The sequence below is a fragment of the Rhineura floridana genome, chromosome 3 (genome assembly GCF_030035675.1).
Source record: "Rhineura floridana isolate rRhiFlo1 chromosome 3, rRhiFlo1.hap2, whole genome shotgun sequence".
In the NCBI taxonomy this organism is placed as follows: Eukaryota; Metazoa; Chordata; class Lepidosauria; order Squamata; family Rhineuridae; genus Rhineura; species Rhineura floridana.
The window spans coordinates 229,425,884-229,434,963 of NC_084482.1; positions in this window are offsets into that span (position 1 = coordinate 229,425,884).

Here is a 9,080-nt window from a genome sequence, read left to right on the forward strand (position 1 = left end):
AATAGAGGATTAGCAATGGGGTGCCCTTTGGTCTGCTAAACCTCTTAAGTCAGTATCAGTGGCTTTACAGGAGACTTTCCCCCCTCCCGCCTAAATTTGTTATAGGTGATATTGTATTCCAGTACAGCTCTGTTGAATGGTATCAACTTTTAGCTCACACTGTCAGAGGGGATGCTGACTTAAGGGTACCTCTTTCCACCTTTGGAGGACGTGACCGCGCATTGAGTCTTTCAGGATGATGGTCCACAAGGAAAGTGTTGCATTTTCAGGGGAACTGTTTTGGTTATCGTTATACGAGGGGCGAAATCGGACTGTTACCTTTAAGGACTTAGTATCTTTATTACTGATTGCTGCGAGGCAAACAGTTGTTCAACGATGGAGAGACCTGGAAGGGTTGGACTTTGCAAGCTGGCGAAGGAATATCCACACTGTTGCTCTGATGAAGAAGAATACCCACGACCTGCGTTTTCTACAAGGAGGAGAGCAGTCAGAGACATCCAGTGCCATTTGGTGCAAATGTATAGAATCATAGAATAGTAGAGTTGGAAGGGGCCTCTAAGGCCATCAAGTCCAACCCCCTGCTCAATGCAGGAATCCAAATCAAAGCATTCCCGACAGATGGCTGTCCAACTGCCTCTTGAAGGCCTCCAGGGTAGGAGAGCCCACTACCATTCTAGGTCATTGGCTCCATTGTCATATGGCTCTAACAGTTAGGATGTTTTACCTGATGTCCAGTCGAAATCTGGCTTCCTGCAACTTGAGCCCATTATTCCGTGTCCTGCACTCTGGGATGATTGAGAAGAGATCCCGGCCCTCCTCGGTGTAACAACCTTTCATGTACTTGAAGAGTGCTATCGTATCTCCCCTCAGTCTTCTCTTCTCCAGGCTGAACATGCCCAGTTCTTTCAGTGTCTCCTCATAGGCCTTTGTTTCCAGTCCCCTCATCATGTTTGTTGCCCTGCTCTGAACCCGTTCCAGTTTGTCTGCATCCTTCTTGAAGTGCGGAGACCAGAACTGGACACAGTACCCAAGATGAGACCTAACCAGTGCTGAATAGAGGGGAACTAATACTTCACATGGTTTGGAAACTATACTTCTGTTAATGCAGCCTAAAATAGCATTTGCCCTTTTTGCAGCGACATTGCACTGTTGGCTCATATTCAGCTTGTGATCAACGACAGTTCCAGGATCCTTCTCACATGTATTGTGTATGCTTCAGAACATGATTTACACTGTTAATTGTCAGCAGCAGCTCAACAGATAATGGTTTCCTTGAAATAGTTTAATTGATTTCTCTTGAATATATTTGATGGCTGAAATTCTAGTATAATGCAGAGGGAGGGGGTTGGGGCAACGGTTGTCTGGGGTATTTCTGTATTTCTTATCTCTTCCGTTCTTTTTTGTTTTTTTCTTTTGTTTTCTGTACTGCTTTGTTTATTGAGGGGGGCACTAAGAGACCCGACAAACCATCCTCGGGCAACACTCGTGAGTCTAAGATCAAACTACAAGCAGTTACTAAAACAGAAAAAGCACGCATTTGCAAGAGCTGGCTGGTTATCCCTTGCCCAAACTGTCAAAGACAAAAATGAGGGGAGATTTTGGGAACTTGTAACTAGGGGAGTAAACCACCCACAGGAGCCTTGTCAGATCACAGCATTACAATGGCTCGACCATTACGCTTCCCAAAATCACAAACAAAAATGCCCTTACTTTTCCCTTCTCCCGTGGCAGAAGCCACTATCGCCTCCTTGGCCCCCAGTCGCAGCATCCTTAGTGAAAGAATTAATTTCTTCCCTCAAACAAGGGAAGGCGCCTGGCGAAGACATGTTACCCCCAGACATTTTTAAAAACTTTCCAGACTGGTGGGCACCGATTCTAGCAAAACTTTTTGCCCAAATAAATGACACTGGCGAACTTCCTGCTGGATGGAATCTTAGTATAATAATCCCAATCTATAAAAAGGGCAATCATGCAGATCTGCATAACTACCGTCCAATAAGTTTAATAGACATCGGAGCCAAACTTTACGCAAAGTTCTTAATGATGAAATTAGAAGAATGGGAGGAGGCCAATTGAATTATCCATCCAGAACAAGCTGGATTTAGGAAAGGACATAGCACAATAGACCACTGTGCCACCCTCTCCTTCCTAGCAAAAAGGTCAATGCATGGCCCGACAAAGCGTCTATATGTAGCCTTTGTAGACTTAGCGGCAGCATTCTAGTGGTAGTAATGGGTGACTTCAACTACCCGGACATAGACTGGCCACATATGTGTTCCAGTCATGACAAAGAAGCAAAGTTTCTAGATATTCTAAATGACTATGCCCTAGACCAGTTGGTCATGGAACTGACCAGAGGGACGGCAACCCTGGACTTAATCCTCAGTGGGGACTGGGACCTGGTGCGAGATGTAAGTGTTGTTGAACCGATTGGGAGCAGTGACCACAGTGCTATTAAATTAAACATACATGTAACTGGCCAATTGCCAAGAAAATCCAACACGGTCACATTTGACTTCAAAAGAGGAAACTTCACAAAATTGAGGGGATTGGTAAAAAGTAAGCTGAAAAACAAAGTCCAGAGGGTCACATCACCCGAAAATGCTTGGAAGTTGTTTCAAAACACTATATTAGAAGCTCAACTGGAGTGCATACCGCAGATCAGAAAAGGTACCGCCAGGGCCAAGAAGATGCCAGCATGGTTAACGAGCAAAGTCAAGGAAGCTCTTAGAGGCAAAAAGTCTTCCTTCAGAAAATGGAAGTCTTGTCCGAATGAAGAAAATAAAAAAGAACACAAACTCTGGCAAAAGAAATGCAAGAAGACAATAAGGGATGCTAAAAAAGAATTTGAGGAGCACATTGCTAAGAACATAAAAACCAACAACAAAAAATTCTATAAATACATTCAAAGCAGGAGACCATCTAGGGAGGCGATTGGACCCTTGGATGAGAAGGGACTCAAAGGTGTACTAAAGAACGATAAGGAGATTGCAGAGAAGCTAAATGAATTCTTTGCATCTGTCTTCACAGTGGAAGATCTAGGGCAGATCCCTGAACCTGAACTAACATTTGCAGGAAGGGATTCTGAGGAACTGAGACAAATAGTGGTAACGAGAGAGGAAGTTCTAGGCTTAATGGACAATATAAAAACTGACAAATCACCGGGCCCGGATGGCATCCACCCGAGAGTTCTCAAAGAACTCAAAGGTGAAATTGCTGATCTGCTAACTAAAATATGTAACTTGTCCCTCGGGTCCTCCTCCGTGCCTGAGGACTGGAAAGTGGCCAATGTAACGCCAATCTTCAAAAAGGGATCCAGAGGGGATCCCGGAAATTACAGGCCAGTTAGCTTAACTTCTGTCCCTGGAAAACGGTAGAAAGTATTATTAAAGCTCGATTAACTAAGCACATAGAAGAACAAGCCTTGCTGAAGCAGAGCCAGCATGGCTTCTGCAAGGGAAAGTCCTGTCTCAGTAACCTATTAGAATTCTTTGAGAGTGTCAACAAGCATATAGATAGAGGTGATCCAGTGGACATAGTGTACTTAGACTTTCAAAAAGCGTTTGACAAGGTACCTCACCAAAGACTTCTGAGGAAGCTTAGCAGTCATGGAAACAGAGGAGAGGTCCTCTTGTGGATAAGGAATTGTTTAAGAAGCAGAAAGCAGAGAGTAGGAATCAACGGACAGTTCTCCCAATGGAGGGCTGTAGAAAGTGGAGTCCCTCAAGGATCGGTATTGGGACCTGTACTTTTCAACTTGTTCATTAATGACCTAGAATTAGGAGTGAGCAGTGAAGTGGTCAAGTTTTCTGATGACACTAAATTGTTCAGGGTTGTTAAAACAAAAAGGGATTGTGAAGAGCTCCAAAAAGATCTCTCCAAACTGAGTGAATGGTCGGGAAAATGGCAAATGCAATTCAATATAAACAAGTGTAAAATTATGCATATTGGAGCAAAAAATCTTAATTTCACATATACGCTCATGGGGTCTGAACTGGCGGTGAACAACCAGGAGAGAGACCTCGGGGTTGTAGTGGACAGCACGATGAAAATGTCGACCCAGTGTGTGGCAGCTGTGAAAAAGGCAAAATCCATGCTAGGGATAATTAGGAAAGGTATTGAAAATAAAACAGCCGATATCATAATGCCGTTGTATAAATCTATGGTGCAGCCGCATTTGGAATACTGTGTACAGTTCTGGTCGCCTCATCTCAAAAAGGATATTATAGAGTTGGAAAAGGTTCAGAAGAGGGCAACCAGAATGATCAAGGGGATAGAACGACTCCCTTACGAGGAAAGGTTGCAGCATTTGGGGCTTTTTAGTTTAGAGAAAAGGCGGGTCAGAGGAGACATGATAGAAGTGTATAAAATTATGCATGGCATTGAGAAAGTGGATAGAGAAAAGTTCTTCTCCCTCTCTCATAACACTAGAACTCGTGGACATTCAAAGAAGCTGAATGTTGGAAGATTCAGGACAGACAAAAGGAAGTACTTCTTTACTCAGCGCATAATTAAACTATGGAATTTGCTCCCACAAGATGCAGTAGTAGCCACCAGCTTGGACGGCTTTAAAAGAAGATTAGACCAATTCATGGAGGACAGGGCTATCAATGGCTACTAGCCATGATGGCTGTGCTCTGCCACCCTAATCAGAGGCAGCATGCTTCTGAAAACGAGTTGCCGGAAGCCTCAGGAGGTGAGAGTGTTCTTGCACTCAGGTCCTGCTTGCGGGCTTCCCCCAGGCACCTGGTTGGCCACTGTGAGAACAGGATGCTGGACTAGATGGGCCACTGGCCTGATCCAGCAGGCTCTTCTTATGTTCTTATGTTCTTAATTGACAGAACCAGACTATGGGTAAAACTCAAATAATCAAACATAGACGAACGTTTACTATTTCTGATAGATCATTATACACCAACACCAATGCCAGAGTCAGAGTGGGCCCCACAGGTTCCCAAACAGATCCTTTCCCAATAACAAAAGGAGTCAAACAGGGCTGCCCTTTGGCACCTTTTCTATTTAATTTTTATCTAAATGACGTAGTAACGGCAGTATCAGGAATGGATATTTTTCCTCCTTCCCTGGGCCCAAGGAAAGTTTCCCTACTTTTATACGCAGATGACATGGCCCTATTATCAATAACCCGCAATGGGCTCAGGAGGGCCGTGGCAAGGCTTTCATCTTACTGCGCCACTGAAAATCTACAAATAAACTGTGCCAAAACAAAAATCATGGTATTTGGCAAAAGGTCACCAATACATAAATGGACAATAAATGGTCATCCAATTGAGCAATGTCGGACCTTTAAATACCTAGGTATTTTTTTTTCCGACACCCTCTCTTGGAAGAAACACATTGAACACACAAACCTGGCCGCACTTAGAGTAAGTGGATCTATCCTGAATTTCTATCGAACAACAGGGGGCAATCTAGTTTCCCCCGCCCTAAAACTATTCCAGTCTAAAGTCATACCGATGATCCAATATGGAGCCCCAATCTGGGGATGGGAAAATCCACTTCTTGATCTCCTAGAGACAGCACAAAACAAATTTCTTAAAAAAATCTTGCTTCTCCCCTCATCCACCCCAGTGGCCCTAATCCGGTCAGAAACTGGGATCCCATCAGTCAGAGCAATGATCCACTCCACCTTGATAAATTTTTGGAAAGCGGATATCCAACCCCCCCCCCCATCTCAAACTTTAAAAATCAGTACACCAGAAATATGGTCGGACAAATTTTGGTCTGCCCAACTCACGAAAATTTGTCAACTTTACCATATTGACAGCAAAGCGATAAAAGACCTTTTTAATAAAATCAGTTTCTTTTTTTTTTTTTAATAATTTTTATTCAAATTTTTCAAAAGACAAACAAAACAAAGTCAAAAAACATAATACAACAAAAAAATAAAATAAAATAGTTGACTTCCGATTTGTCGCAGATCAGCTATAAGTATATAATATACATCAAACCTGTCCCTTAATGTATACATACAGGATCACTTTTCTCCATAGGCTGTCTTAGTTAATCGTCAAATCCCAATATCATTTTATTTTGATCTTTCAACAAAAAGTCTAAGAGAGGCTTCCATTCCTTAAGAAATGTATCTGTCGATTTTTCTCTAAGTAGACATGTCAATTTATCCATTTCTACTAAGTCCATTAATTTCAATAGCCATTCTTCCGTTGTTGGTGTTGATTCCATTTTCCACTTTTGTGCATATAATAATCTTGCTGCCGTAATCATATATAATATTATTCTTCCATATTTCTTTTCTATTTGTTTATCCATAAAACCCAATAAAAAAAATTCTGGTTTTGACTGAATATTTATCTTTAGAATTTTTTGCATCTTCCTACCTATCTGTGCCCAAAATGATTTTCCCTTTTTACACAGCCACCACATATGATAAAATGATCCTTCTTGTTGTTTACATTTCCAACAACCATTAGAAACATTACTATACATTTTTGACAACTTTTCTGGAGTCATGTACCAACGGTACATCATTTTATAGAAATTTTCTTTAAGATTATAGCATAATGTAAATTTCAAGCCTTTTTTCCACATATTTTCCCATTGATCCATTTGTATGTTATAACCAAATTTTTTTGCCCACTTTACCATACACTCTTTTACTTGTTCTTCCTCCATATCCATTTTCAGTAAGAGTTTATACATTTTCGCAATTATATTTTCATCATTTGTACACAATCCTATTTCAAAATCAGATTTACTTATTTCAAACCCATACATTTTCTTGTCCATTTTATATCTTTCTAACAATTGTAAATAGGCAAACCATTGAAAACTATATCCTTCCTTTGTCAGTTGTTCTCTCTCTTTCATTATATATTCTCCATGTACATTTTCTAATAGTTCTTGATAAGTTAACCATTTCTCTTTTCCAGCCATTTCTCTTCTGTAAAACGCTTCTTGACTTGAGACACATAATGGTATTTTCGAATAAAACCTTGGTTTATATCTATTCCATATTTTCAACAGAGGACGTCTTATAAAATGATTGTTAAAGTCTACATTTACTTTTACTTTGTCATACCATAGATATCCATGCCATCCCCACTTCAAATTATGGCCCTCCAAATCCAATATTCTTTTATTCCTCAATAAGATCCATTCCTTTATCCAGACTAGACAGCAGGCAGCAAAATAAAGTCTCAGATTTGGTAATCCCAGTCCTCCTCTTTCTTTGGCATCTTGTAGTAATTTAAATTTAACTCTTGGTTTTTTTCCTTGCCATACAAATTTAGAGATATCTTTTTGCCATTGTTTAAAAGGTAAATCAGAGGATATTACAGGTATTGTTTGAAACAAAAACATCATTCTCGGTAATACATTCATTTTTATCACAGATATTCTACCCATTAATGACAATTGTAATTTATCCCATTTTAGCAAATCTTTCTTAATCTCTGTCCATAATTTTTCATAATTATTATGAAACAACTTTGAGTTTTTATTTGTCATAATGATACCTAAATATTTCAACTTTTTCTCTATTGTAAAATCTCTCCATTAACTCTTTCTGTTCCCTTAAAGTTAAATTTTTCACCAACATCTTTGTTTTTTGATTGTTGATCTTAAATCCTGCTAACGGTCCAAATTCTTTTAATTTGTCCATCAATATATTAATTCCTTCCAAAGGGTTTTCTAGTACAATTATCAAATCATCAGCAAATGCTCTCAATTTATATTCTTCTTTTTTTATCTTTAATCCCAAAATCCTTTTATCTTGCCTTATATCTCTAAGCAGCACTTCTAAGACCAGAATAAATAAAAGGGGAGATAATGGACATCCCTGTCTTGTACCCTTTTGTATTTCACATGAATCCGTTAAATCTCCGTTAACAATTATCTGAGCCTTCTGAGATGTATAAATCGATCTAATCCATTTTATAAAATTGTCTCCAAAATCCATTTGCTCCAAAACCTGAAACATAAATTTCCAATTCAAATTATCAAATGCTTTTTCAGCATCTAAAAAAATCAAAGCTGCTTGTTTATCATTTCGTTGTTCTAAATATTCCAACACATTCAAGACATTCCTGACGTTGTCACGTAATTGTCTTTTAGGTAAAAACCCTGATTGATCTTCCTGAATAAATTGTTGCAATATTATTTTCAATCTTTCTGCCAAGATCATTGTAAAAAATTTATAGTCATTATTCAATAGAGATATTGGCCGATAATTTTTTGTTTTAGTTAAATCTTGCTCCTCTTTAGGTATTAATGTTATATTAGCATTTTTCCAACTATCCGGTATCTTTCCCTCTTGCAGAATAAAATTCATTGTAGACTGTAAAGGTAGCAAGAGTTCTTCCTCCAAACATTTATAATACATTGCAGATAACCCATCTGGTCCTGGCGCCTTTCCTAATTTAATTTTGTTTATAGCTTCAGATATCTCTCTTGACGTAATAGGGCCATTAATAGCTTGTCTCTGAAAGTCTGTAATTTTAGGCAAATTCTGTTTAGATATATACTCTTCTATTTTTTCAGATGGAATTTCCTGACACTTGTACAATGTTGAATAATATTGATGAAAAATCTTTTTGATTTTTACATTATCTGTCAGCGTCTCATCTCCTTCTTGTATCTTTAAAATAATATTTTTTGACGTTCTTTTCTTAATTTATATGCTAACCATTTCCCAGGTTTATTTGCAAATTCAAAAGTCCTTTGTTTAGCAAAATTTAGTTTCCTTTCAATTTCTCTAACTGTCAACATTGACACTTGTTTCTGTAACATTTTAATTTGATTTACAATAGAAACTTTAGTTGGATTCTTTTTCAATTCTTCCTCTTTTTGTTTTATTTCTTCCAAAATTAATTGCATTTTCTGTTGTTTCTTTTTTTTTAATTCAGAGTTACATTTAATAAAATATCCCCTCATAAATGCCTTACTTGTATCCCAAACGATATTTTCACTTGTTCCTTTATGTAAATTATGTTCAAAAAACTTTTAATTTCTTCATACATTCTTGTACTACTTTCTCATTCTGTAATAAAGATTCATTTAGTCTCCATCTAAATCCAAGATTTTTTTTTTTTAAAGTTAATATC